General features: G+C 47.2%; 1 long non-coding RNA gene across 1 annotated transcript in view; it reads right to left on the bottom strand.

Annotated features, from left to right (window-relative positions):
* Positions 1 to 12,589, bottom strand: part of LOC115477994 — a 36,923-nt gene extending 24,334 nt beyond the window's left edge. The window contains exon 1 of the long non-coding RNA XR_003943413.1: positions 12,517 to 12,589. This is a non-coding gene — a long non-coding RNA (uncharacterized LOC115477994). The remainder of the gene's footprint in view (positions 1 to 12,516) is intronic.
* Positions 12,590 to 14,382: the final 1,793 nt, after the last annotated feature.

Below are 14,382 nucleotides of genomic sequence, written 5' to 3'. Positions count from 1 at the left end.
GGATTAAATTACCTTTTTTCTTTAGCATGAAGCAATTTACGGAACTTTGTACAGGTTTCATTAATGACAGGGACAGGGTTTGCTCTGCCCTCCTGAAGAATTCAACAGTTTGCCTTAATATTTCCACTTATAATCCTATTTACTCAAATCTAATATTTATTTGATATACTTCTCTGTCAGTGTTTCCTTTTGTGTATATGATTTTTAGATAACAATTTTGTTTTCCTGATAAACTTGCTAATAATTCTACAGTTTTACTTTCAGGATATTTAAAATATTAGGAATATTTGGTCCACATTCCAGTATGAAAATTTATGGTATTTTTCCCCTACTTCTTTTGAGAAACTATAATGAAACATGTACATGTTTGTGCAGCGCTGCGTACGCCTTGTAGCGCTATAGAAATGCTAAATAGTAGTAGTAGTAGCAATGTACATGTGTGTCCTAAAAATGACATAGCTAGACTGGTGGAATATAAAGAAATATTTTCTTTCTTTTTAATTATTTAAATGCACTCCACCGAGATATCTGATCAGCTGCAGAAATACGGAATCTCAAAGGAGCATTTAAACATTTTTTCCTACTTCTGGAGTAGCCATGCCATATTATTAATTTTTGCACATAAGAAGTACTTCTAGCCCTAGGACACTCTTTTGGTAATTTATCATACATACTTGTGTATAACACCGTGTTTAATTTAAAGGTTATGCCCAGTACTGAATTTCAATAGCATGATCTAATTTACAACCTCTTAATTCTTTGTCTTTTATTTGTTTGTCTGTCTTTATGTTACCCCTTATATACAATCAGGCCAGCGAGGTGCCTGCCGAGCAGCCGCACGTAACATGGTGGCTGCCACACGGCAGTACCCTGGCCAAGCTTCCCTTCTCTTCCGGCTTCCCCACTGCCTGGGTGACATCATGGGAGCCCAGCCCCTCATTGGTGGGGAGGCCGGAAGAGGGAGGAGCCCTCGGCACCGCATAAAAGCTGCCGATGAGACGAGAGGAATCTCTCCTTCGGCAGTGAGCAGTGCGCGAGTTTCCATGCGTGAGTTTTCAGCTTCGCGTTGTGGCCGTCCATTTTGGCCGTCCTTTCCGTTTTGGCCCCCCATTTTCATTTTGTTTGTTTTGCATTTTGGCCTCCCATTTTCATTTTATTTTGTATTTTGGCCCCCCCCCCCCCCATTTTCATTTTCTTTGTTTTGTAACGCGTTCAGGCCCTCCAGCTTGGCCAGCCTTGTCGCGGTTGCCTTTGCCTCGTTCACGGGAACTCTCTGAGGGACATCAAGGACAACCAGTGCTGCACCGCTCCTCGCCTCGATCAAGCTACTGCCTCGCCAGGCTTCCTCGGACAAGGCTGCGCCTCATGACCAGCCAGCAGCAGTGAGCGTCACGGCCTACTAATTGACTGCGGTGAGCGTTGCGGGTCCTTGTTTTACATTTCCGTTTCGGCTGCGCCATCCCCCGGAGCTACCTGATTTGGCCGTCCATTAAAAAAAAAAAATATATATATATCTGTTGTGGCCCTTTCCCCGCGCTCGCATTGCCTCGCGTTTTGGCCACCCACCCTTGCCTTTTGTCCTCCCTCCTCATGCGCCGCAGTAAAAATCCCGACGCTCCATCCATTATCATGCCTCGAGGTGCAAGAGTTTCCAGGTACCCAGATGCCACAACAACCAGAGTACAACGTTTATCCACGAGGCAGCGCAGACACCCGGAGAGGTACATGGACGCGACTGACCTTCCTCAGCCATGTGCCATTGTTCTCTCGGCTGCACCCTCGCCACATCGCACCCCGTTGGAGGAATGCATATTGGGACCGGAATACGCACCGCAGTGCCTGCTACCTCAACCGCCGGCTGCCACAGGTTCGATGCCGCAGACGGACAATCGGAGTGCTGCAGGATCCACCAGGCACCCTGGGCAAACACGCAGCGCCAGTCCCGGTTCTCATTTGCGCTCCCTCTCGGCTGCACAGGCGGCCACACCGACTTGCAGATCTAGATCTCCAAGCAGCCAGATGCAATATGAATCCAGCAACAAGCAACGTAGATGCAGGTCATTCTCCAGAGACGGCAGAGACAGGCCTGATCCCATACACCACCGCACCCGAGATGACCAGAGGCATCACACAGGCAGTACAAGATCCCACAGTTCCAGGAGTGGCTCGGGATGTTGCAGATCCAGTGCACGCTCCAGAAGCCATAGATCCGAGTCCCGCTACAGGCGTCACAGATCCCCATCCTGCTGCAGGCACAAGCTCCGTTGCGGCCATCACCGCATACCCATCACAGATCTCCCTCCTCCCCAGCGCACGCCCGGCACAGCTCTCGGAGCGTATGCAGCGACCGACGGAGATCCTTAGCTTCACCTCAGCATAGACTGGGCACCCACAACTCCCCACGTGCCTTGAACAACGCGACATTGACCAGCGCAACAACGCCGGATGCTGCGGAGACAGTTCATAGGCATCACAACGCTCCACCTGGGACATCCCTGCAACACAGCGTCTCCACGGGAGACAGAAGTCTTCACGCCCATATTCCTGCTGCACCCTGACCCCAAATGAGGAAGCATCAGAGGGCTAAAAAGGGGAAGAAAGATAAGAAGCATAAGCATTCTGGCCGCTCCAGTTCTACAACCTCCTCCTCTTCTTCCTCCTCTTCTTCCTCGTCCTCCTCCTCTTCTTCCTCACCCTCCCCTACCAGGGCAGCCCATGCACCGCCCTTACCACTTGCGCCTGCATTTACCTATGGTGTTCCCACAGAGCGTTTATGGCAGAGGGTTCCTAGGACACTGCGGAAAAAGGTGCAGCAAAAACAGTACTTCGATATATTCAAGCTAGCTGAGGGCAGGCTAAGAAGTATGCAAAAAAGGGTGACCTGCTACCGGATTACAACAGAGCGCTCCCACGGAACCTTGCGTGCTGGGTGATATCTTATGCACGCATGATGAGCATCGTGTGCAGGAAGCAACCTGACCAACTCGATCCCATGCTATGTTACCTGGAAACAGTCATTAGCATCTATCGGGAGCACGAGGGACACGCCTGGCTGGATTATGATGAACATTTTAGGGACAAAATGGAAGCAAACCCTAATATAGCATGGGATATGGATGACGGGAGTTTATGGTTTCAGAATGTCCTCACTCGACCCAACCTTGCATCAAGACGCCCCTACCAACATAGGGCTCCCCCGCAGGGGAAAAGGTAGGGGAGGCCTGCCACGCTTTCCCGGGAAGTATGCTGGAAGTACAATAAAGGCAGCTACACCATACAGGACTGCAAATTCAAGCACCTATGCGCCACATGCGGTGTCCCACATCCCCTTGCCTTGTGCCCTAAAAAAGCCATGCCAAGACAGGGAGGACTCCCAAAACATTGACCCCTTTGCCAGGGCGCCCACTCCCATCTGCTTGGACGCTATGAGGCCTTGGCTGGCGCGGTACCCCAAGCAACAGGCTGCCAACTTACTCCTGGGCAGCTTCCGCGACGGGTTCCTCAAACCATTTCAGGGTCCCATACTGTCAGCAACCCCTGCCCGGATATCTCGCTCCACGTCCCGCCTAGCCCACATTATCTCCAGCAAACTAGCAGTCGAACGAGCAGTGGGTCGTATTGCGGGCCCTTTTCTCCATCCCCCTTTTCACAAAATGTTTGTCTCACCCCTTACAGCTGTCCCCAAGAAGGAACATGGCAAGTACCGCCTCATCCACAACCTTTCATACCCCCCAGGTCATTCCATGAACGACTTCATACCTGAGGGTGCCGCATCTGTACAATACATGTCCTTTGATTCGGCCTTGGCCTTGGTCCGAGTGGCTGGACGTGATGCGCTCATGGCCAAGGTAGATATCGAATCCGCTTTCCGTCTGCTGCCTGTTCACCCTGACTGTTTCCCGTTATTGGGTTTCTGTCATGCCAACCAGTACTATTTTCACAGATGCATGCCCATGGGGTGTGCAGTATCCTGCAACATTTTTGAGTCATTCAGTTCCTTCTTACATTGGGTGGTATCCCAACGGTCGCCAGCGCCCACAATCATACATTACTTGGATGACTTCTTCTTTGTCGGGCCCCGACTCTCCAACACCTGCAGCGACCTCATGGATGTCTTCCACATTGTGGCTCATGAGTTCGGAGTGCCCATCGCACGCAGCAAAACTACAGGACCCATCACTGTCATTACCTTCTTGGGCATTGAGATAGATTCAGTAGCCCAAACCACCAAACTCCTGGAAGACAAGCTGCAGGGGTTAGCTCGCAAAATCCTCAACGCCCTTCAATCATCCAAGATCACCCTCTACCAAATGCAGTCTCTGATTGGCTCACTCAACTTCGCATGTCGGGTTATCCCCATGGGTAGTGTGTCTGTACGCAGGCTCACTTTAGCCACGGCAGGTGTGTCACGCAGAGAGCACCATTTGCTCATAACCCTCCCCCTGAAGCAGGACCTCCGCATCTGGCTGCACTTCCTACAGGACTTCAATGGAAGAGCTCTCATACAATCAGAACCCACTTACAGCGTGGCACTCAACCTATATACAGATGCCGCCGGGTCCATAGGGTGTGAAGCCTATTAAAACGGGGCCTGGTTCGCTCTCCCGTGGCCATGGCAATGGATCCTCTCCGGCCTCACCAAGAACATCACCTTCCTCGAACTGTTCCCCATCATCGCAGCGGTCCACATCTGGGGCCCGGCGCTGGCCAATAGAAATGTTATCCTGTGGTCGGACAATGCTGCTGTGGTGCAGATCATAAACAAACAAACAAAGCACATTGCCCACATGCTGCAGCACTACTCAGGCATTTTGTGCTACGCTGCCTGCAAATTAATCTGATTGCGCGAGCGAAGCATGTACCCGGGGTCGATAACTGCATAGCTGATGCTCTCTCTCACTTTCACTTTTCACTCTTTCAACAGCTGGCCCCTGTGGCAAACAAGGAACCAACTCCTGTTCCCGAACAACTCTGGCAGCTGGTGGCAACGCTGTGCGCTTACTCATCACCAGCTCCTTAGCTGCTTCCACTCTGTGCACATACCAGCGTGCCTTTCACCAGGTGTGCGAATACCTCCAGAGCCACGGGTGGAGAAAGGGAACAGTTCCAGATCACCTTGTCACTTCTTACATCGTGGACTCCTTCAAAGAGGGTGTCTCCAGGACATCGGTCATCTCGCGCATTGCTGGCTTCTCCTTCTTTGCCAAGCTTCGCGGATGGGGCAACCCTCATGCCAGTTTCTTTATCCGGATGCTGTTGAAAGGATGGGCGCGGTACACCCCGGCACTCCCAGACAGCAGGCACCCCATAATGCACAACGTCCTTCACCGACTATGGGTAGCGCTTGAAAAGGTGTGCCCCGATAACTATGAGACTGCACTTTTCAGGGCAGCCTTCTCTTTGGTCTTTTTCGCTGCTCTACACTTAGGTGAGCTGGCTGTGCAATCCAAGTACAAACCCACGGGAAGCCTACGGATGCATGACGTTTCCATAATGCATGGGCAGGTCCGCTTGCAGGTCGCTCGGTCCAAGACGGATCAGGCGGGGAAGGGGCACACCATTACCCTACATGGCATCCCGGACTTGCCGACCTGCCCGCTAGCCAACCTTGCATCATACTTAAAGATTAGACTGCCAGCGGGTTCTCCCCTTTTCCTGCATCAGGACACCAGCCCCCTCACACGCTTCCAGTTTATGGCTGTCTTTAGATAAGCTCTCCTGGAAACTGGCCAGTGCCCCGAGAACTACGGGACTCATTCTTTCTGCATAGGTGCTGTGACTACTGCATTCCGGCATGGCCTCTCCGCCCATGCCATCAAACAGCTGGGCCGATGGAAATCCACAGCATACCAAACCTACATCCGACCACCCCTTACTGCGGAGTAATCCTGCTAACCTCTTCCTTCCTTTTGCAGGTCTCCAGCCAGGCCCAAGGGCTGTGTGGCTCATCGGACACTCTTACATTACATAAGTACATAAGTACATAAGTAATGCCATACTGAGAAAAGACCAAGGGTCCATCGAGCCCAGCATCCTGTCCATGATAGCGGCCAATCCAGGCCAAGGGCACCTGGCAAGGGCATTGCCAATGCTTGTAAGCACCTGACAGCGAGGGCCACGGGCCTGCACCTAGGGTTGGACAGAAAGGGGGCGACACTTACATGGATCGAAATTCCTGGCATGAGATTGCACCAGCTTATGCTAGACGCCACCCCCCCATCCAGATGTCCTACTTGTTCACTTGACATTCAATGACATTGGGCACATTTCATCCCAGCGCCTGATCGCCATGGCAAAGCAGGACCTCCTCGAACTTGGTGGGCTTATGACTACCACCACTATCCTCTGGTCGGACATCATCCTGCGATGGCATGGATCCACTTCCAGGCTGTGGACAAGAGGTGTAACCAAGGTCAATCGCAACTCGGCGGAGCAAAGATCTGGCACCACTGGGCTTCCCTTCTCATTCAGGGGTACTTTCTCTCGGATTCTACCCATCTCTCGGAAGTAGCAGACTACCTCCTTCTTAATGACTTTCAGGAGGCGCTTGAGAGACTGTACTGAAATTGACTGGGGAAAGGGGGGGACCCGGAGGACCCTGAAGTTCAGGCCCCCCGGGTTGTGGCGGAGGCACTCGAGCCTGGGAATTCTGGGATGTGCTGAAACAACAGGTAAAAGGAAGATCAGCCATTCCAGACAAGGGACAGGAACACTCACTGATGGCAGACCAATCACCTCGCTGGTTATTTATGGCAGGTGGGACACTGGTTGAGGAGTGCAGTCCCAAGCAGACGGATGCTCGGCCACACTGGGGGCAGAGTAATGGCTGGCCGACGGGTGGGGTGGTGATGCAGGCTCTCTAGCTAGAAAGGCATGGCGGAGGGCAGAAGCATCCGCAACGTCACGCACAAGGCTCGGGTGCTTCCTAGAGATTGTTTAATGTGTTTTTCCAATAAAGCTGTGGCCATTTATTCCTAGAAAGAAGATCTGTCTCATGCTTGATCTGTGAGTGCATTAAGGGGAGGAGCGAGGGGGAGGGGGCGAGAGGGTGTGCAGCCTGCCTATGTTAGAGAAGGCCAGCAAGGTGCCTGCCGAGCAGCCGCACGTAACATGGCGGCTGCCACACGGCAGCCCCTGGCCGAGCTCCCCTTCTCTTCCGGCTTTCCCACTGCCTGGGTGATGTCACGGGGGCCCAGCCCCTCATTGGTGGGGAGGCCGGAAGAGGGAGGAGCCCTCGGCACCACATAAAAGCTGCCAATGAGATGAGAGGAGTCTCTCAGGCAGCGAGCGGTGCGCAAGTTTCCTTGCCTCCCCCCTCCCCCCCCCCGCTTTTTTACACAACACCACGGTTATAGAGGCTCGGGATTCCAGCAGCTCCTAGACTTCCTGTTAGCTGGACAGCCACGGAGAATCTGACTTGTAAATTCGTGAGTCCCCCATGGGATGGCTACAGACTCTTGGGGGATCACCTGCATGCACTGTTATTGTTAGGTTATAATACTCATTGTAGTGTGGACTGTTAATTCTCTATTGTGCTAAGCTACTATAAAGTTGGTTGACGCTTGCCTAGTAATGTTACAATGCCATTGTCATTTCTTTGCGTTGCTGTGCTTGATAGAAACTGTTGTACTGTTAGGACTGCGGAGGGAATTGTTGTTCTTTGTCTCCCTCTAGGCATGTTATCAACGGCCACTGTACACTGTCACAGCAGCGGAGGCACCCGAGCCTGGGAATTCTGGGATGTGCTGGAACAACAGGTGAAAAGAAGATTGGCCGTTCCAGATAAGGGACAGGAACACTCACTGATGGCAGGTGGGACACTGGTCGAGGAGTGCAGTCCCAAGCAGACGGACGCTTGGCCACACTGGGGGCGGAGTCATGGCTGGCCGATGCGTGGGGCAGTGATGCAGGCTCTCTAGCTGGAAAGGCATGGTGGCGGGCAGAAGCATTTGCAACGTCACGCACAAGGTTCGGGTGCTTCCTAGGGATTGTTTAATGTGTTTTTCCAATAAAGCTGTGGCCATTTATTCCCAGAAAGAAGATCTATCTCATGCTTGATCTGTGAGTGCATTAAGGGGAGGAGCAAGGGGGAGGGGGAGGGGTGAGAGGGTGTGCAGCCTGCCTATGTTAGTGATCACTTTTGACTTTCTTCCAATTTTGTGAGTAGTACAATCAGTACATATAAAACGTTTCTCTCCTGAATACAAATTAGTTGTGTATCCATCGTGGGCATGTTGGCTACTTGTGTTCTGTCTCTTATCGACATTTTTAATGCATTAGTTACAGTTAAAGTGTAATGTTTTCACATTCAGTACAGAATTAGAGTCTCTTTTTCTTTAAGAATAAACTTTTCCTTAAACATTACTTTTACTTGGAAGATATCTTTGCCCATCTTGATTGTAGAGACATATGTGCTATATTTCTTGCCTGATCTACATGAATCTTTGTAAAGGTCAGTCAAGGATGCAGCTTTTGTCTGCCTCATTAGGATTTTTATTTTTAAAGCTGATTTTCTTACATTGGATTACAAATTTGACATCCACATTTTAGATTCTGATTAGTATGTTTTCATACAAGGATACATTTTACAAGGATAAATTTTACATTAACTGTGAGATTTACTGTAAGGCTCCTGCCTATATTTTTCTCTTATGTCTACATGCTACATACTTTTACACTTTAAACTTTGTGATGCACTTTTATTTTTCCTATATGGTTACATTCTATTCCTCCCTAATATCCCTGAGCAATCAGCTGTACTTTGCAAGTGAGGTTCATCAACACAGGATTTAGTCCTGCTGAAACTTTTGTTTTGCTAATGTGATTTGTGCTGGGTAACATTTGTCTTCTGATTTACTCAATGTGTTTAGTTACATACTCTTATGAGTAACTGAGATTCCAGAGAAATTGCCCCCACAGGATGAATGTTTAGATTAAGAAGAAGTTAATATCTTCTGTGTACCTTGACAGAAAATGTTTTGTACTGCCCCAGAACAAACACTGTGTCTTTCTAGGTGACTGCCTAGTTTGCCCCTAATTGGTTTAAATTGCCTTCTCTTTCACCATATTGTTTCAGCAACAAGGGGGATGTTTCAAGATAATATATATATTCTAGATACTCTTTGTAAACGTCTGGAATGTTAATCTCTTTTCTTCCATTTTCTGTATTCTTTATGACCTTTATTTAGTATAAATGGAGAAACTGTACTCCTAACTGATTACTTGATGCCCTAATCGTCTTTGTTATGCAACCTATGAATTAGTTTTCTTACTACAAATATAGAACTGTATTTTCCCTAATTTCCACTGTTAATAATTGGATACTGATATAATTTTTATTTTTCACTAATTTATTTTCCATAAATGTTCTGTGCCTATCTAATGCTTTTAAGAAGCTTGTTTGCAATAGCCCAATGATAAAGATTTAAAAATGATGTCTTCAATTGTATGGAATACAATTGTGCAGGACTTATAAGCATTCTCCCATTCAATTTTGGATAATTTTATGTAGAAAGTTACAGAAATATTTAAACTAATGAGAAGGTCTATTTGTAATAAGAGCTGAAAATATGCATGTGTAAACTAAATCTATGTAGAAATGTTTGTACAGGGACATGCATATATGACTTCTGACATCCTTTTTTGGTCAGACCAGTGTGGCCATTGATTTTTGTTGTATCCTAGAACTGTGCAAAGAATGAAATCTGAGAACACCCTTGAGTTAATGCCATGTTATTAATGAATTGAACAAACATTATATGGACTATTTAACTTGCTGGAAACCATGAGGCCCTCTAAGTGGAAGTCTTCTAGATGCAACATGATGCCTTCAATGTGAACCCCTGCCTGCCTGTGTGAGCCTTCCAACTGTATACAGACTGCTGCTTCACAATACCAGGACCTACACTGACCGTCGATTTCTCTGATGCCAGGATTGTCTACTTATCAAATCAACAAAATTTTAAGTGACTTTGAATACCCTGATTTCTAGCTGCTTACATTTCAAAATCACACATTATGGACTTTTCCAAATTTTTATTTCTTAATTATCTCCTTACATCACAAGCTGTTTTATGTACTATTGATGTTAATTGCTTATACATTGTTTACCATGCTATGGAAAACCTTGTTACTTTTACTACACTACATGATGATTTTATACCTATTATTTCTATTGTTGCCTCTTCCTAGTGCACTCTTATCACTTCCTATTTTTCTAATTTTCTTCATTTCTTTCTTGAACTCCTTATTTTTCTTGTTTTTCTCTTTATTCTCTTTTGCTCTTTCCCCTGTTTTCTCTCTCTGTGTAAGAAATTGTTCTCTACACCTTTAACTACCAAAATTATGCTTAATGAAATTTCGGCCCTGATTTATTCTACCTCTACACTTGCCACTCCCTCTCACCACTGCCACACCCTACCACACTTTCTTGCTGAAGAACCTGCCAATACCTCAACTCTGGTTTTACCTCCCTATTCCTTTTAACTGGGAGCCAAAAAGAGGGAATATGTCCTATAAAGTTTTACTTCAGGTATACTGCACTATTTCCCATCCACCATCTCTCTTTTCCTATCAGCCACATGAAGGAATTTCTGGCTGGTCACATGCTCTGATGGGGTCTTATGTTGCTAAGGCAACTCAGATACCTGGTATATCCTTTTATGAAAATACTTTATGGAGAAAAGGTATGGCATGGACCAATTGCAACCTTCCAGCACATATGAAACTGTCTCCAGCCCATATGCAGCACCTATGATTGGTCCAGGGTAGAGGAGAGGTGGATGCTCACCACAGCCTATAAAACCACACTGTAGACAAAGGAACTCTGAAAATTAGGCTTGGAGAGAGTTAGAATCTTTCTTTCCTTATTCTAATCTTTCATTCATTCTTTATTTCTCTGCCTTCTCTCTGTCCTGTGAACTTTGTATGAGGAACAAACTTTTCTTCCTTCTTCATATAATTAGTCTAATTACTTATAATTACCAGAGGTACTGATGTTAGATTTTGTAATTTTGTGATAACTTGAAATTGATGTCTGATGCTGTGCTGGTGGGTGAGTAATTAAAGACAATTAATTCTCTCTAATCCCTGTACACTTTTTTCTATAATATTTGATAAAATTTCATAAGTTGTTTTAGCAAATAGCAAATCAAATGTGCAGCCTAGTACAACATTTTTTGGAACTTTGGAAAAAATGTATTAATTCTTTTCAGTCTTAACTCATTGATGGGAAATGCAGCAGAATGTAGGTATAACAATAAAAAGACTTTCCCAGACAAGAGTACTCATTATGAAGCTGTGTGCGCAGTAAAGACACATTTTGAAAAGTTAATCTCTACCTTTGAAGTACTGTGTGATCCAAAAGAAAATGTGGATACAAAAGGATCAGCTCAGATTTTGCTCTCTGCTGTGTGCAATTTTTCTTTTCTGAGTTATCTTTTTTTCTGGTGTGAGGTTAGGTTAATCAGATACAAAAATACTTGCAAACAGCCAGAATCAGCCTTGAACAATGTACAGTGAAAATGCAAGCTTTAAAATTGTTCCTTGAAGATCAGTGCACAGAAATTGTGGAGAAGGCCATTAACTATTGTGACAAGGTAGGTAACCGTGGCCTTAGACAGAAGCAGCTGACTCCAGAACTGCTATACCCAGAACCCTTTGAGACTGAAAGAGAGGGGTGGACGCAGTGTTGCCAGGTGGAAAATTTTTTTCCCACCCAATCCAGCGTAAAAACAGCCCAAAACCCGCCCAAACTCAAACCCCGCCCCTGACACCCCCACCCCCGCGTCATCACCCCGCCCCCGCCTCCCCCATCATCGGCCCCGCCCAAAACGTCACTAACCCCGCCCCCCGCGGCCGAAAAAACCGCCTGAAAAACCGCAGAAAAGAAAAAAAAGAAACCCAAAAAAAACCGCGACCCGCCGCGGGCAAAAATTTCCCGCGGCAGGTCGCGGAAAACCGCCCAATTGGGCGGTAAAACCGCCCACCTGGCAACACTGGGTGGACCCAAAAACATAGAAGGGACTTATAACATTAGCAGGAACGGGAGTAACTTCTGTGAAAGGGGGCCAGTTACTCCAGCTACCAGTAGAGGGAGCAGTAGTCAAGAAGCCCAATTTCTGTGGTTGCTACAGCAATATATAATTCCTCCCAGCTGTGAGGAAGGGAGGGCAGATCTCTTGAAAGCTCTCAGAAGTCAGGGAGGGGAGAATATCTGCTCAGAGAAAAATGAATCTATGGAGTATGTGGAGGAGGGAAACGATCTGCCTCCAGAACTTCCTTGCTTAGAGGAGCAAGCTAATATAGAATGGGAAAATACAAACGCAAACCTTTCCAGCACTTAAAGGCAGTTGTGGGAGGCCACAGGTAGAGAATGATACGGGAGTGGGGAACCGCGGTTAAGCCGTGGGAATGGAAGAAAGTTTCTAAGTTTTTCTTCGAGTGCAAAAAGAGGTTATTTCCCCACCCCAGAGGAGTGGTAATTACCCCTGCACCCGCAGTAAAACAGAAGCCTACCTTTTTTTCTGTCTGTTCTGCAGTGTTCACTCATTGCTGTTTGTCGGCTGCTTGCTCCACCTCCTCTAGGCTTCTTTAGCTGCAGGGCAGGCAAGACACGCACCTACTACTATGACATCATCACTAAGAGGATCCCTGATTGGCCTTTCTTGAGTCACTTCAAATTTTACAATTCCCAGAGTCTGAGTCATCATCAAAGGAAAGGACTGCCTCTCCTTTGTGGACTCGCTCTCTCGCAGTGCAGTGCATGCACGTGCAGGGAGGGAGGACAGCCAAGAGAGAGAAGAGAGTGAGACTGTCTCAGACTTCAGGTTTTTTCCCCATTCTAAAGAAGCCCTCCACTGTTCTCTGATCAAGCTCTGTCTGTCAGCAGTAGCTGGTAAGCCTTATAATTTCCCTGCAACCATCTCCTCCCCTCCCCCTGCACTTAGGTTAGCAGAGGAGGACGAAAAAGATTTTTTTTTGTTTCCTTAAGAGTTGCTAAATCCCTCCCATTTTCAAATCCCCTGACCGACCCCCCCCCCCCCCCCCCCACCACCACCACCACCAGTTTGGCATCTCCCTTTCATCCCCTTGTCCCAGCATTTCTCTTCTATCCCCCTCCCTCCCGAGTCCTGACCTATCCAACATATGCTGCTGCGTGCTGTTCTCTGTAGTTTGTTTACCAACGCCAGTCTTCTCCCCCTGCTGCACTCTCTGGTTATCAGAGGAGGGTGAAAAAAGATTTCATTTTTTCTGTTTCCTATAGCTAAGAGCTACAGTGCTAAATCTCTACCATTTCCCACAGTGTCAAATCCCCTGACCGACCCCTCTCCCCCCCCCCCCCCCCACACCAGTGCGGCAGCTCCCTTCCATCCCCCTGTCCCGCATCTCCCTTCTATCCCCCTGTCCCAGCATTTCCCTTCCATCTCCCTCCCGAGTCCCAACCTGTGCTGCTCTCCGTAGTTTGTTTACCAAGTCCAGTCTCCTCCCCCTGGTGTACTCTGTGGTTAGGGAGGGCGAAAAAAGATTTCTTTTTTTTTTGTTTGTTTCCTTTAAGAGCTGCAGTGCTAAATCCCTCCCGTTTCCCACAGTGTCAAATCCCCTAACACCCCACCAACACCACCACCAGTAGTGTGGCATCTCCCTTCCATCCCTGCCTGTCCCACGTCGCCCTTCCATCCTCCTCCCTCCTGACCTGTCCGACATGTGCTGCTCTCTGTAGTTTTTTTTTACCTTACCAATACCATCTCGTCTCCTTCCCCTGGGCCCTGCTGCACTTATTCCCTAAGTTGAGTTCTTCTGACTCTGAGCAGATAAGCAGAAAAATAAATGATTGGGAAAAATAAAACAACCAGACAAGGATAGAAAGAATTTTATTCTTAAGTCAGTGAATGGAAAATGTCAACTTTACAGTAAATTTATATGGCTTTGTTTTCATTTTGCAGAATGTAGGGTGCTGTTTCCACTGCAATATTTAATGTGTTATATTTTCCTAGGTATGGTGACGGGTCCTTGTGTTACTTCTGTTTTGTTTTTTAACATCTGGTGGTCATTCACTCACTGAATAGTAAGACAATATCGTTTGAAAACACAATATTTGTAGCTGTGTTGTACACCACACAGAATGATTATTTACCAGTTGAATGGTTAATGAAAGTTGTTAAATACATATTACTAAATAAATAATTATGGAACATTCAAGGGAATACGTTTGCTATTTTTCAGCTTTTCTGAATGATTTTTGGGAGACCTCTGATCCATGAAATGCAACTAGCTGATAAATACCTGTCTGGATGGTGAATGAGATGTAGGATCTCAGCCAGAAATGGCAATTGTTTTACTTAACACACGGTTTAACATGGCTTCTATGGATGGGGACAGAGT

Source organism: Microcaecilia unicolor, chromosome 9 (genome assembly GCF_901765095.1).
Source record: "Microcaecilia unicolor chromosome 9, aMicUni1.1, whole genome shotgun sequence".
Classification (NCBI taxonomy): Eukaryota; Metazoa; Chordata; class Amphibia; order Gymnophiona; family Siphonopidae; genus Microcaecilia; species Microcaecilia unicolor.
The sequence above is the reverse complement of the archived record's forward strand: the minus strand, read 5'-3'. Positions and strand labels throughout refer to the sequence as shown.